At 40.3% G+C, this 15,346-nt stretch overlaps 1 protein-coding gene across 1 annotated transcript in view; it reads right to left on the bottom strand.

Moving 5' to 3' along the window:
- pvalb6 (parvalbumin 6) overlaps positions 1-8,045 on the bottom strand; it is a 41,640-nt gene extending 33,595 nt beyond the window's left edge. Inside the window, exon 1 of the mRNA XM_042392908.1 lies at positions 7,794-8,045. The gene's annotated coding sequence lies outside the window, so the exon portion shown is untranslated. The remainder of the gene's footprint in view (positions 1-7,793) is intronic.
- Positions 8,046-15,346: the final 7,301 nt, after the last annotated feature.

The raw sequence follows: 15,346 nt of genomic DNA, 5'->3' as shown, positions 1-15,346 counted from the left end.
TGACCGTGTTTGGAAAAGCTATAAACCCTTTTCTGTTTAAACTTTTAGATGTCATTGGATGGCACATACCCCAGCCTTTAGTGCTCCATATTTATCTGTGAAATGGAGGTACCACAGACCTTTTGACAGGTCCGTTATCACTAATGCATGTTGAGAATCAACACTTTATTTTGATTTCAGGCAGGTATCAAAATATATTAAATATATCATGCAAAATTCCAATGATTCATGAAGGAACATTTGATTTAATGTTAAAGATATAAAAAAGTTATGTCAAACATATTTGTGTTTGTATGAAACTTACCGTGACATTCAGTTTTTTCTGTTATTTTGCCTTGGATTGTCCTTTTCCGTGTTGCCTTTCTCTGTTTATGACATGGTGTATCTGTAAATCTATTGCTCAATTTATAACTTGTTCAACCTGCTGGCCTCAATTTGTGATGCTTTTGCATCCATTCACATCTTTCCATAGACTTTGAATCATGCCACCTTTAAATCTCTTGAGCGCAGTCTGAAGGCACCTTTAGACCAGTCCACCTGTCAGCAATTGTGTACACAAGAGAGAGAACAAGAAGGACAGAGAGAGAGAGTGTGTGTGAGAGAGAGAGAGGGGGGGGGGGGGGAGTTTTGATGTTAAATCTTCAGGTTCAGGTAATATGTGGGCCCAGCAGGCTCTGGCTTTAATGAATCAGACTAGCGTTGAAATTTCAGTTGGGAATGGTTGAGTAAAGAACAGAGTAGGCTAGTAAAGCAGGCGATAATAGAGATGGAGGTAGAGGAGAGAGAGGATGGATGATGGGATAAGGATTACAGATTAAATGAAATGTAGAGTCAGGGAATTAGAAATGAAGGTCAGTTGAAAGGGGAGTACAGTAAGAGGAGGAAGCGATAAATGGAAGGAAAACTTCCCTGCAGCTATCCTGGCCTTTTTTCCTCAGAGGCGGGATGTGGCCTGGGATCTGACATTCAAGGGGGATTGATGGATATTGTTCACAACGAATGCTGCTTTGCAAGGCCTCAGCCTCGGCTCATCAAGCCTAATCTCTGCTATTGAAATGAGCTGTCGGTCACTTCATGAGTTGATAGGCTAATGCAATTCCATCTGACCATTAACAGTGCGTTGCTCCACATTATCTTGAGCTGTTTCAAGATAACTGTGCTTTTCAGTGCTAGGGCACTGCTCTTTTCTGTTGCACCGGGAGCCAAGAACTTTTCACTTTATTACTTTGAAAACATTAGATGTCGGACATTCGAGAGCAGGTAACAGGTAAAGAACTAAAATTGATGCTCCACTCCTTTTTGGATTTGAACTTCATTTAATTTTAAGAACCCAAAAGATATTTTGACCTTCTTTAAAGGATTGTTGACCTTTAAGACTATTAAACTCATCTTATGCTGTTGCTCCTGTTCAAATCAAGTAGCAAATTAGCAGTATATGTAATGATAAAGTACTGATAAGTTTGGTAATATTCATATAGCCCTTTACTGTTGTAGCCCCTAGACAAAGTATGCAGTTTATATAAATGATGGGTTGGTTGTTTTGAATGAGGATCATATTTTATGTGAGTTGTGTGTCTGTATTAGCTCTGTCTTTTGTTGTCTTTAACTTTGATGGAGCATTAATATTAAAAATCAACTGATAACTACTTTAAAGTTCAATGAAAGCACCAATGAAAGAGCAGATATTGTATAATTCCGCAGTGCAGAAGGACAGAAACCAAACATGGGACAGAACTGCTTTTGTTGACCGAGTGAACATTTAACCTTAGGGCATTGCTTTAAAAAGGTGCAAATCTATATATAAGACTTTGTTCCCAAAAGGTGGAGGCTTTAAGTGGCTTTGACAAAATAGGTCACATCATCATCCTATTTAATTTTTCTTTCTAAAAAAAAAAAAGACCAAGCTCTAAAATAAGAAATGTCTCAATCCATTTTCACTCGCTCTCTCTCCCTCCTGACCATGGGTTCGTTAATGATCTCATTTAAGAGGTCATGGGTTCTCTAATTGGAAGCGGGCTGACACCTTTTCTGCTGCGCTGACCTCTGTGTCAGTCTAAAGTTAGCATCGACTTTTGGACCTTGGTAAAAATACTCACACTTGTGTCGCCGCTGTCCTCAGAAACACACTTAATTCTTCAAATAGCTCAACAACCTTTGGACCTAAGTACTCCCTCAAGGAGGAAAAGTGATTTGCTTGAAGAGCACTTGAAAAAATGGTAAGTTATTCTTTGGCCTTGCCTCAAATATGCAGCATGAGAGAGAAGGATTGAAAGAAATTGAGATAAGCTGCAGTGATAAAGCACAGAGGAAGCATAAATGAGCTATAACACAGGACATCTTTAAACCAAAGACAATTTAAAGTAATGCAATCAAATGGCAGCATAACACCTGAGACCTTTCCACTCATTGTGATCGTGGGCAGCACCTTTACATGAACTCACAAAGTCCAGCTGAGCACTGTCCGGCAGAACACTATGCACCGCTACAAGCTCATCACTTATGCAAATATTAACCAAACCACAACAGCTGATGTTCCAATAGATGCTGTTCACTTCACGCTCATAATTCCTTCTTAGCAGGTGGCTCATTTCCAGCGCCAATGCCATTCACACACATGCAAACATCTGCACACAATGCTCCAGACACGTGTGATAATAAGCCCCAAAATGAGAGCGTCAGGCACGTTTTTTTCTGATCATCCTGCATATCAGTGAGCTCATCAAGCTCTCTCCAGATGCCATCTGCCTTGCACAACATCTGTCCTTGACCTTGGCAATTGAAGACTCACCAGTGATGGCTCCAGAGAGCATGTCTGCCAATCACAGCCTTCTGTCTGGGCCCATCATGATATCAGGGGCAATTTCAATATATTAATGTTTTGGCAATGTGATTGTGTGGTTGGTGGGAGGGTTGGAGAGGTGGAAAGTGCATGTCATTTTTGACCTGCACTGCACCAGTTTGTGTGTCTGTATGTTGAATAATGTAAATCTTGTCTGATAGCCAGCAAAACCCTCAGTTTCCCTTCCTTGCTCAAACCTGTCACCTCAGCGAAAACATGTGATGTCTTTTTCTTCATTCTCTTTTATCAGAATCTGTGTTTTAATTAATGGCTTTTAACAAGGGCCCTGAACACTGGGTTAATTGTGCTTTTCATGACAAAATCAGCGCAAATGCAAATTCTCTCAGAGCGACCTCCATTCCGTAGCTGGGAACAGTGTTTTAATTATCCAGACAACCTCTTAAGTGGTGGTGAAACCTCGGTGGTGAGGTGACCATATGCTCAGCACTCACATCTTATCATGCAGTTATATATCAGCTCACAGGTGGTGGAGGACATGAAGAAATGGGAGAAGAAGATGAAAGATGATAAGAGATTTAAACAATAGTGAAAAAGAGGAAAGAAGAATAGGAAGGAATACAAGGAGAGCAATGGAGGGGGGGGTGAGTATTTTAAAAATGAAGGTCAAGAGGAATGATCAAGAGAAATGCTTTGATTTTCCTTTCTTTCTTTTCTATTCATTTTCCTATTTCCCAGGGTGCATCTTTTTACATTGATGTTTGCCCACATAAACACCGTGCTACTCTCTCGCTACTCACAATTAACCGACCCCTTCCTGACACTCTCTCACCTACTATCACAAGCCCACACAAACAATTGCCCCTCTTTCCCAGTAAAATGACATTTCCCTATCCAGCCCACCCATCGGCATGTTTCCATCCTACTCACTCACATTCACAGTCATGTCTCCACAGAACATTGAACAGCAGAGGAGAGAAAATAAAACAACCAGAGGGCAACTGGCAATGTAGGACAAAGGATAGGCTCCCCAGCAATACACACAAACATACTGTATATACACACACACATCGATGCCCACACACAATCATCACCTCAACCACTAATGAAGCTTTTTTCATCGTGTTTCACTTTTGTTCTGCAGGTCTGCACAGTGCAGCCAGGGTAGTGACATATAATTAATACATTTGTATATGTGAAGTGTTTAGAAATATTTCATTACAAGTAAAAGTTATGCATTCAAACAACCTACAAAGGTTTACAAGATAAATCTGAAGGGTATTGAGATGATTATTCCTTTTTTCTAAAATATTGGGTAGTTTTACCTTTTCGGGCCTCAAACAGTGTTTAAGTAAAGCCATAGCCAGAAGTTTAGAGGGGAAATCAATATTTGGTGGAGCTGCTTACAACTCATTGACATCTAAAATTTAACAAAGGGCCCCTTTTTTTTTTTAAAGAGTCACAAGCCAAAAAGGTTGAAAACACCTGCATTTTATAAGCTTATCATAGTTTTATAACTATATCTATGAAATTAATGCAATTGCCATCTGAAATTAGTGGATTAGAAGTGTAAAGTATCATACAATGGAAATACTTGGGGGAAAGTACCAATACCTCAAAATTATACTTACGTACTGTAAGTACAGTACTTGAGTAAATCTACTTAGCTACTTCTGTCTGTATGTGTCCCTGCTTTGTGCATTTTGTTGCATTAGTCTTGTCACGAAAAGTGTCAGGAATTCAATCTGTAGCACCATTAAAAGTCAACTTACATCTGATATTTTAAGCAATTTCACAGTTTTAGACTAATTTTAAATTTGTAGTAAAATCAGGGCAGATACTGTATTTGCATGCACTGGTAATGATGATCACTAATTGTAAGGTCTAAGTCACACTTTTTGCACATTCTTTAAAAGCACACCTTGTCTGGATCATTCACCTCATAGGAAGCTAAATCAGGAGCCATACTGTAGGTGGCGATATACACAAGCGAACAGTTGATAACCCTTACATGTAATGTCAGGGGTGAACAGATTACAGGAGCCTCTCAGATGAAACAACAATACAGCAGCGGAAATCCAGGATTTTCTTCTTCTTACAACATAAAATGCAATGTAATTCCCCATCCCCATTTCTCAATTTGTTGTGACAATGTTCATGTGGAGATGTGTGTTTTTTCACATGAACTGTGACAGGGACTAATATGGAAACACACTAAGGGATACACATTTTCTTTTATTTTGACTGACAGGCCACAAGAGCCACCCCAAACCAGTATTTAGCAGGACTTAGAGCTCCCTGCAGTCAATCAGAGCACTTAATTTGATCACCTTGCTCACATATTGTTAATATACTGTACACACACAGGAACACACACTCTCACTGAACCCCCAGTCTGGCTGTTATGGTACTTTTCCCAGTTCACCTGTCCCAATACCACTGACACAAGTCCTAAATTTCTCCTTTAATGCTTCTCCACACTTCCCTAACCAACACACCTACTGTATCTCTTTCTTTTTTCCTCTCTCTGTCTCTCTCACACACACACTTGTCCACACTTCCACTTTTCTGTCCCTCTATTTGCCTTCCTTGCCTCGTCTCATACACTGACATCCATAACCATTTTCTCACACACACACACCTTCCGCAGCCACATTGTGTGGTCTCCTCCCCGAGGAGCGTTATATCACACCTGGGTATCACTGAATTCCCATGAAATCAGGAGAAAGTATGCTTCCATGCATCACACCTGACTTTTATATCTAATGGGGAAGTGGTGATAAAGCTTATGAGGAGGTATGATGTGTGAGTTTAAAAATGAAGAGGGATAGCACAAGGGCTGGAGGGAAGAATGGTGTGTGGATAGTTATGGTCAAGGCTGTGTGTATTGTATAGTATTCTGCTTTTCATTTAACTGAAAAGAGGATCAAGTTGTTTTTTTTAAATAATAATGACTAATTATGTGCTTCCCTCTGAGGTCAAACTGATTTAATCTTTGCCTGTTCTATGAAATGTGGTGGGAAATTTGGTAGTTTAATTGTCTCGTTTACACAACTTACTTGTGGTGTACCTCAGGGGTTGATCCTGGGCCCTATTCTTCTCTCTATTTACATGCTTTAATTTTTATGCAGATGATGCACGATTATATCTTTCTGTCCACCCTACTGATTCTTTTAGTTTGATTAGCCCTAAAGGACTGCTTTGAGGGTATTAAATGTTGTATTTCTTGTAATTTTCTCCAGCTATTTGCCCCACACAGCCTACAGTCTCAATTAATGGAAAACCTGGCTTGATGTCAACCAACACCAAATTATCGGTCAGAAATATGGGTGTAACTTTTAATTCAAACCTTAACTTTGACAACCAAGAGAGGCTCTAAATCTATGTTCAGCACTCAGTAAAAAAAACAGCACTAAATCGTCTTCAGATGGTCAAAAATGCAGCTGTATGGCTCTTAACTGGAGCTATGTGAAGAGAACACATAACTTCAATTTTAGAAACCTATCATTGAATTCTCATTGCTTCCAGAAAATTCACATCTATAAAACCCTATCAATCACTTATACGGCATTGAACAGATTAGCTCCAAGCTATATCTCTGACCTACAAAGCCCACTAATAAGGGCGCACATCGAGGTCGACAGAAGAAGCTCCTCTTGCAGCTCCTGATATGTACATTTGCAACCAAAGGTGACATTTGCTGCCATGACGCATAAACTGTGGAATTATTTCTAAATTTCCTATCAAATCTCATTCTAATCTTTCTCTTTCTGTCTCTCTCTTTGCTTTGCCACCTGAGCAGGTATCTAAAGTTTCTCTCCTCTTCACCACCTCCCTGCCCTTCAGGTCCAACGCACCAACAGCCATCTTCCCCTTTGCCCCCCTCCCCAAACAAATGTCACTATCTAATTGGCCAGCCCTAGCGAGGCAGGAGAGCATCGCTGTTTGGACAGCTGTTAATCTTGGAGGGTTGGCAGTGGTTGCGAGATTGTGACAGTGGCGGTGGCAGGGAGAGGGATGACAGTCTGGTACAGCATTGAATGACGCAATCAGGGAGAAAGAGTTTAGGGGGAAAAAATGAGTTTAAGGCTGGTGCAAAATCACCGCTCATGCTCCAGTCTGTCCCCTCATCTGTCTGTCATTTGTGACGTTGAAAAAAATGGGGGGAAAAAAAAGTGCCAATATACATCATTCATTGTCTCTACATTTTTGTATAGTGTGGGCTGTGTAATATAGATAGTGTGCATGTACAAGTGCACACCCTGCAGTTTCATTCAAGCTTCTGCTCCAAAGCCTCAGCATCACCCGCACAGGAATGTAATGGGTTTTCTCCCCCTCCTCCCTCTCCCTCTCTTGCTCCATCTCACACACACATACACACACTCAATGAAGCACAGGCAGACACACAGCGCTCAGGGAACCAATCACCATCGCCTGTTTTCAGGTCCTGTTTGTGAATGGGATTTTTTACGGGAGAGGAGGAGGCAGGCACCGCTGCGTTTGTAGGCATGCAGCCGCTACACCGGGGAAACATCAGCATCCCATTCTCTCTACTTCTCATTTTTTTTCCCTCCTTCACCTGAAATATTTCTCTCGCTCTCTGTTGGCTGCTCTCTAGTTCATTTTTGATGTTTGTTTTTTTCTTATGGCCTCATTTCCATTTTTGCCTCTCTTTCCCTCATATTTTACTCTCTCAGATTCTTTTTTTTAATGCAGCAGTCAATTATGATGCATCAAAAATAGCCTTTCTTTTTCACTTTTCACTTATCACCATCATCTTCATCATCATCGTATACAATACAGCTGTTTGCCTCTTTTTCACTGTCCAGTCATGTCACTTTCCCAAATACTGCAGAACAGCTTGATTCACCTATACATTTTTTTTGGTCTGTCATTCCTTCTCTTTCTCTTCTTCACACCAGTCATCCCATCTGCCTCCTAAAGAAGCAGCCTATGCAAGTAAGGTTAACCAACACACACACACAGAGACACTTACCTCCACTGATAGAGTCTTCGTCCCGTGTGCTTCTGAAACCTCAGTGGTTGAAGGAAGAGCAGCGAGCCTGTGAGCTTCTGGCAGCCAAAGTGGAGGGCAGACAGAGAAGGAAGAGAGAGAAAGAGATAAAAGATGAGAGAAGCAAAGACAGTGAGAGACAGCAGAGAGAGTGAGAGGTATGAAGAGAGAGAAAGAGAAAGTGGACAAGAACGGACGGCTGCGCGATCCAAGAGGAGGAGGAGGAGGGTGCTCAGGCTGGCTGGAGGTGAGATGAAGGAGAGAAAGAGAGAGGGAGGGAGAGATAAAGGCAGAGGGAGGGAGAGAGAGAGGGTGCGCTGGATTGGGATAGGAGGGGATTGTGTGATGTTTGAGAGGAGGAGGAGGGATTGCAGGGAATAGAGGGAGAGGAAAGTTGGAGAGAGGAGGGAGGAGGGAAGAGGATGGATGCGGAGACAGCGAAGAAAGAGGAGAAAAGGGTAAGACCGAAGTGATGAAAGAGTGAAGGGCGGATGGAGAGAAGTGGTGAAGGTGGAGGAGAGGTGGAGAGAGAGATGGAGTGCAAGTAAGAACATGAAAGAAAACATAGAAGCAGGTACGATCATGCTGTAATCTTTGAAGAAAATAACCATGAGACTTCAGAACACAGCTCCTACTTTACTCCATTACAAGTGTAACCTTTTACAGCTCCCAAAAAATAGAAGTACAATTCATGTCAAGCCGTCACACATGGCCGGTCCCTGGAGACAATCAATTTCTGAGTGGAAAAAAATGACCTTCCATCCATTAAATCACACAGTAATCCAATCCTGTGTTGGTGTGTTGCAGTACGGATCCTGCAATTAACTTTGGAGCAATAACTTACCAGAGCTGGGATGAGAAGAGCTGGGAGAGAAAAAGAAGGGAGGGAGACAAGAGAAGAGGAGGAAAGGGGAGAGCTGACTGAGTTTTATGACAAAAATGGAATCAGGGGAACACGGTGTTACTCTACGAGTGATAATGACAGAAGGAATTTGACATTGGACATGCGGAGAGTAGAGGAAGAGGAGCAGATCAGCCTCTGGCTAAATGCAGTCAGGGGATGAAAAGGGTGGTGAAGAGAGATGCAAAGAAAGAGAAGAAAGAGAAAAGAAGGCTGAATGGAGGATGATGATATTGTGGAAATCCACTGATCTGTCATGCTGCCTTTCAGAAAGTTTCGGAAGGATGTGAATGGTAATGTATGGTGCAGTGTCACTGAATACATGTGACCTAAAAAGAAAAACCTGCGCAGCGTTGTGTGTCCCGCTGTCCGCCTTTGATCGTTTTACAATTGCAATTGAATGAATCTCTTACTGAATGCACTGAAAATGTACAGCCGTGAAATACCTCCTGGACATGGTTCTGAATAAAGGTACCGATCTCAAATTACGGGTCAAGTCTCATTTGTCGCGGTAGCATCCCGAGGCCCAGTGATAATGCAGATGTGATGCATTTGAAAGTCTCTCTTTGTATTCAGTGTCAGAGGGCCGGGTCAGCTGCAGCACTCAGATTTATTTTGTCAAGGTGAGGATTTGTTTGCTCAAGGACACTCTGGCAGGGTGGATGCTTGCCAAGGCAATAGCTTAATCCTGGGACTTCTTGTCTCCCTATCCAAAAAAAAAGCCTTACTCAGCTGTTTAAACACATTACAGACAGTCAATTTTCTAAAATGCTGCAATACAGCATTTCAAAAAAAAAAAAATCTAAAATGCCCTAGGGCTCACCTGTAATGTGTTGTTTTCCACACATTAATGTGCTGCACCATGGGATTCACTCCTGTGAGACTCTCAGGCAAATCACCACTCAGAATGTGCGAGTGTTGTAAATCTGTTGGCATCACCATAGTTGGCAGAAGAATTGGGAAGTCCCAAATGAAGCTGAGGGATCTGTAAACTGCCAGGACAAGAGATAAATCCTTTAAGCATCCTGACAGACAATTCACATCTTTTATTTCCTCAGTTTGAGACTCTGAGCTCTGGGAGGCGCTATATGATGCCTTATATTAATATTTTTAAGAAGTCTTTTATTCCAAGTGCAATCAGAATTAAACTCCAAAGACTGAGTCTAAAATCTTGCTCCACAGATTTATGTTATCATGTTTTATGCCATAGGTTTTTTTTTTTACTTGTTTTTTACATTTTAACCTTGTGAAGAAGCTGGATTCACAAGATCACGAGTATCCATCTTGTCAGGCTTCAAGTTATGCGCTTGTGTCTGAACCACCGCTGGTTCAGACCAATCAGGGTCACAAATCCAGCTGCCTTGCAAGGTATGATAGATAGACAGATGGTTCCATGGATGACTTCGCTGAATGTTCTGTGTAACCAACCATCTGGCATGTCAGGTTAGTACTGTAGTATACTTTATAATTAAGTGGGGGGTTCTGTCTCAGCTGTTTCTTATTGTCACATTTCTATCTTCTATATATTATTCATTTTATATATTACATGTTCTGGTGCTACTTCTATTGTTTTGGTGAGAGTTAAGGACAATTTTGTGCTCTGGTGGACAATAAGGTTGCACTCTATTCTGTTCTGTGTGTGCATGGAGTTGTACTGCAAGCAAAACCCTCTTATTTTTGTGTTTGTAACAAAAAAAAGACGGACAGCAACAGAGAGACAGCAAGACATACTGGCACAGTTCCAGCTTTTAGGGATTTTGCCGTCCAAGCTGTGTTTCTGTTGACTCCAGAGCTGCTGCTTCGACTTTCCAGACCAGACTTTGACTGCTAGACATGCATAGTAAAAGAAGAAAAGAAGAAGAAAAGAAAGAATAGAAGAAAAGAATAAAAGAGGAAGTGTTTGCACTGCACATCCTGTGTAAAACCAAAGACATTATTTAAAACATCATTGTTTTGATCTTTGACTTTTCTGAACACCATATGGAGGTGAAATTGAGAGAAGTAATGGAAGTGTACTGTGCTATCGTTGCTACCAGACTATTACATGCATTGTTAAGTGAATGCATTTGACTGCACATGTCATTTCAACGAATGCATGCTCCACAGCTGACACCAGCATAAAATTTGATGTGATTTCTAGTCTTGCTTTTGATTTTATTGTTCTCAAGTGATATGCAGAAACAGGCCGTAATGGAAAGCAACTGTGCTGTGACGGTAATAACATAGTCATAGTTTGTGTGTGTGTGTGTGTGTGTGTGTGTGTGTGTGTGTGCGTGCGCGCGCCCTGTGACAGAAAGAGAAGACACAAAATGAATGAGATAGGATAAAGAGAGAAAGACATCTCTCCTCCAGCTGTTTATCAGCCCAGAGCACTCTGCTCAGATTAGAGCACAACTACTTTATAATTACTATAGTGTATTCCTATTGGACACGTATGCCTTTCTTAATAAAGAGTCCAGTAATTGACTCTCTCCCTTTCTGCTGCTTCTTTAGTGCCCCACCCCTCCCTCAAACACACACACACATACACACTATTGATCTCCTTAATTTGCATTACATTACATTCTCATTAGCCTCGAAGAGTATTTCATTTTTCAACAGCAGGGTGATAGCTGCTCAGTGGTGAGAGCAGCAATATCAGTCAACAACAACAGATTTGTACAGTCATTCGAATCATGTTGTGCATAAATGCTATTAGCACTAATTTGGCAGTTTGGAAAATATTTTTTAAATCTTTGTTAGAATTTTATCGTTCTTATATTGATGATTTTTCATCATCAATACATTTTTTTTTCCTATCGAGAAACTTGGCTAAGCTGCTTTGTTTTCCCTGTGAAAAATTCCCCCCAAAACAATCAAAGATGCAGGATAAATGCTTTCGATCAGCCATCCTGTCTGTAGAAGTCAAACTGAGATCTTCCAATTACATTGCTTGTTTCTGCATGAGAGCTGTGTGTATGGAGGTATTGTTGAAAGCAGAATTTCACTCTAAAACCACATTTCACACATTATGCTATAGATTTTTTTACATGCAAATTAGTCTTACTCAACCGTTGCATATGTGTCCGCAATCACCAATAGGATTAATATGTTTCAAAGTCACACTCCCATGCACTGTTAAAGCTGCACAAGGCAGAAAAATGAACCAAAACAACTTCTTACCAGGCATCCCCATTTCTGTGCATGAGCCCAAAAATAATGTACACAAAATAAAAAGGTTACCTCTTGTTTACAGTCATAGTTGAGTATAAGTGATCCTGTGAATAGTGCAACCAAAGCTAAAGTATCCCAAGGGTGAGACGACGTCATTTAATAAGGTCCTGTTTTGTTGTTTTTGTTTTTTCTTATTTCGTACATTTACCAGCAAGGCAAAATCAGATGCAAAGTGCTACAGCTGTGAGTGGTGAAGAGGAAATAGAAATTTCCTGATGGCCCCCAACTCAAGGTCATGTAAAGCATGCAAACTTGTATTACTGGAATAATCAGGTTACCACATACAGTACACCTTAAAACTGATATTGTTACTTAAACTGGATTCAAGTTAAGCCGTGTATGTAACCTATGTATTATTTCTGGCTATTTAAATTTGAATCTTTCAAAAAATGTATTGTTTTTTTTCACATAAATCAACAATAAACCCATACTCCATAAGACCTTAATAGTTTTGTTTCTTTCTAGTGTGGATTTACATGGTCAGGATTCTGTATGGATTCTCTTTGTGGAGTGTACATTTAATGTATCATCTCTGTGTTAAATCAATTTAATTTGCAATTTGGGGCATTTGGAGATGATGGTCTCCAGGACAGATGTTTTTTTACTGTTCACTAAAACAAAAAGATACGGTCATTCAAACAGAAACAGAATTGAACCCCCAGAGGTGATACAACAGTTGCATTATTGCATATCATTCAGTCAGGTGTACCAGTGTTGGCTAGTAATGCATCACTTAGTAACGCTTTACAGTAATGTTATACTTTTCCCAGTAAAGAGAAGTATAAGGGATTATTTGAAATTCAGTAATTACTTTACAGTTACTAGTCCCAGTAATGCTCCATTACTTCAAAAATTTGGGGGTTGGCTTGTCTTACCTGGAGTTTGATGGACAGTCGATAACAGTTTTGTGTACATTCAATGGAGAAACTGGTGAACATTAGCTTGGTCCAGAGGAAGGAGTTGTGGAGACGCAGCTGGCTTCTACCAAAGAGGAGGCTAACCATGACTCCCTGCGATGAGGAACACACCCCCCAGTAACTTTACAGTTGTCTTGTCTTATGCACGTCATGTTTTCTTAGCTGTAATGCTTAAGTTAGCTACTTGTTAGCCCACAATGAGGGCTCACTTCACTTTTTTGTTAAGAGTTGGAAGGTGAATGAACTATGTAGCTTCAGGACAGAACTTGTGAAGCCATGCTGTGTGCAGTCATGGAGGCTAAGTAAACTGTTGATGGTCAGTAACTGTAGGCTAGATGCTTTTGAACCATAATGTCTCCTTTTCTATTTCTACACTCGTTAAATGCAGAATATGTGACGAATGGGTGTGTAGACTTCGGAAATGTGTAAAGGCACCTTTGACGTACCATTACTTTTGCTGTTGAATAATTAGCAAAGCAATGTAATTCATTTTTCAATGAATTATATGTAATGAGTAACTTGCCCAACACTGCTCAGCAATGCTGAATGTTTTTTCTGTCCTGTGTTCCTAATAAGTCCAGACAGTAGGAATTAGAGACTTTGTTCTTTTTTCCCCCAAGATCAAGAAAAACAACAAAGATTTAAATGAACATATACCTTCTGTTTTCTTCAAAAATGCAACAAGTTTATCAATGTTTTCCTGTTTTCATTATCCAACATCAGTGTGCAGCAGAGGTATTAAGTACACCAAACAACAGTTGTACTTTGTGGCAACTAGGTGCAACAATTGAGAGGGATTGGCATTTCTTAGCGGAAAATTCAAAGTGACATTATAAAAGTATGTTTTATTTAGTACATTTTCTGTTGTTGTGTACATTATTGTGTAATCATTGTATGATTATGGTTCAATTTCAAGACTGCACAAAAGTGAATTAGAAGTATGAGAGTGACCTATGGGCCCAGTATCTTAAAGTGTAATGAACCATGTGCCACATTTTCATATCTGTAGTTACTCTCATGTGCTACATTGAAGCTACAGTCCAACCTTGCCACTACACTCCTTCATGTAGTTTGTTAGCTTATGCTCTATAACCTCATGAATTAATTTAGCTTCCCTTTTTGAAAGACTGTTCTCTGATAAAATCCTGTTCCATCGTTTGACTATATCGACCATATCTTGACGTACGCAAACCTCAAATATCTCATATTTGGAGATCAGTAAGTTGATTGGCGAGTTCCCCATCATTTCTGAGAACGAGAGGAGGGTTTTTTTTCCTAAGGCCTCTAGAGAAAGAAACTATTCTGGTCTTCCCTATTTGTCTGGACCAGAGCCAAACCCACTGTGAAGTGCTAATGCTGACAGCTCTGTAGCAACAGTTGCCTGTGGTTGAATATTAGCTTGGGTTTGTATTGCAATGAAAAGGAGTGTCAACCAAACAAGAAACAAGGGACCTTTCGTTGTTTTGAGCCCCTTGTGCATGTGACATCTAAGAATATGTTTTACATCTATTTTAAAGCAATAAATGGTTTCTTTATGACCGTTTCTTGCAGATCGCAACTCCAGGTCATCACAGTATAAACTGTCAACGGCCAAAGCAATGACCTTTCATCTTAAAATTAAAATATAGTACTGCAAGTGTGAAATGCGTGAGTGGGTTCTCATCAGTGTGGTAGCAGTTGAAATGAGGAATTGGTCATGCTATCTTCACTCATCATCAACTTTGCTCAGACTGAGGCGTTAAGGACATTTGTTGGCAGGAAGGCAGAGGGCTTGAGAGAGAGAATGAGAGGGTCAGCTGAGCATTTTGAATACTAAGTGGTGCAAATAATGAAGCTGACTTGTTATGTGCAACAATAAACAGCTCACAAGCAGATAACATCAGTGTGGTTTGTGTTCTGTTTTCTTGATCTTTAAACTGTACGCAGAAGCACGTCACAAGTACAGTATTGGAAAGCTGATAATTTATGAACATTTGATGCTGTGCATGCATGTTTCTGGCTTTTTTTACATGGCCTTAAAATGTCCTTTGCATTTTTCATCTTGCTCTCTTTGTCAGGTTGATTTAGCTGTTTTTTTTCTTCCTCATGACTCAAAGCCATCCAACCAAGACTGCTATCAGACTGTGATGTGACTCATGATCCAAGACAAGTAAACTACTGGACGTGTCAGATAACATGCACTGGCATGAAGTCTTTAAAGTCATGTTGAAATGACGAGTGTAACTGTAGCATGCATGTAATGCAGCATGCTGCTACTTAAAGGCAGTGTGGGGATTTTAAAGGCCACACGTCCTCAGGAATAACCTCAAAGAGTATACAGTACTCATTTTGTAAAAGGCACTTAATGGTTCAGTGAAAACAGATCTGAAAAGCTTGTCTGAGTCAGAATCAAATTTCTGTTTTTTAGGAACTAGTATTTATAGGAAAGTGAAAAGGAACATAAGTACTGATGCATTTAAGTAATAGTCTGAATGTGTAACCACCATGAGTGTGGGCTGGTGGAT

The sequence above is a fragment of the Thunnus maccoyii genome, chromosome 18, assembly GCF_910596095.1.
Source record: "Thunnus maccoyii chromosome 18, fThuMac1.1, whole genome shotgun sequence".
In the NCBI taxonomy this organism is placed as follows: domain Eukaryota; kingdom Metazoa; phylum Chordata; class Actinopteri; order Scombriformes; family Scombridae; genus Thunnus; species Thunnus maccoyii.
This window is presented reverse-complemented; position numbering and strand designations above follow the sequence as displayed.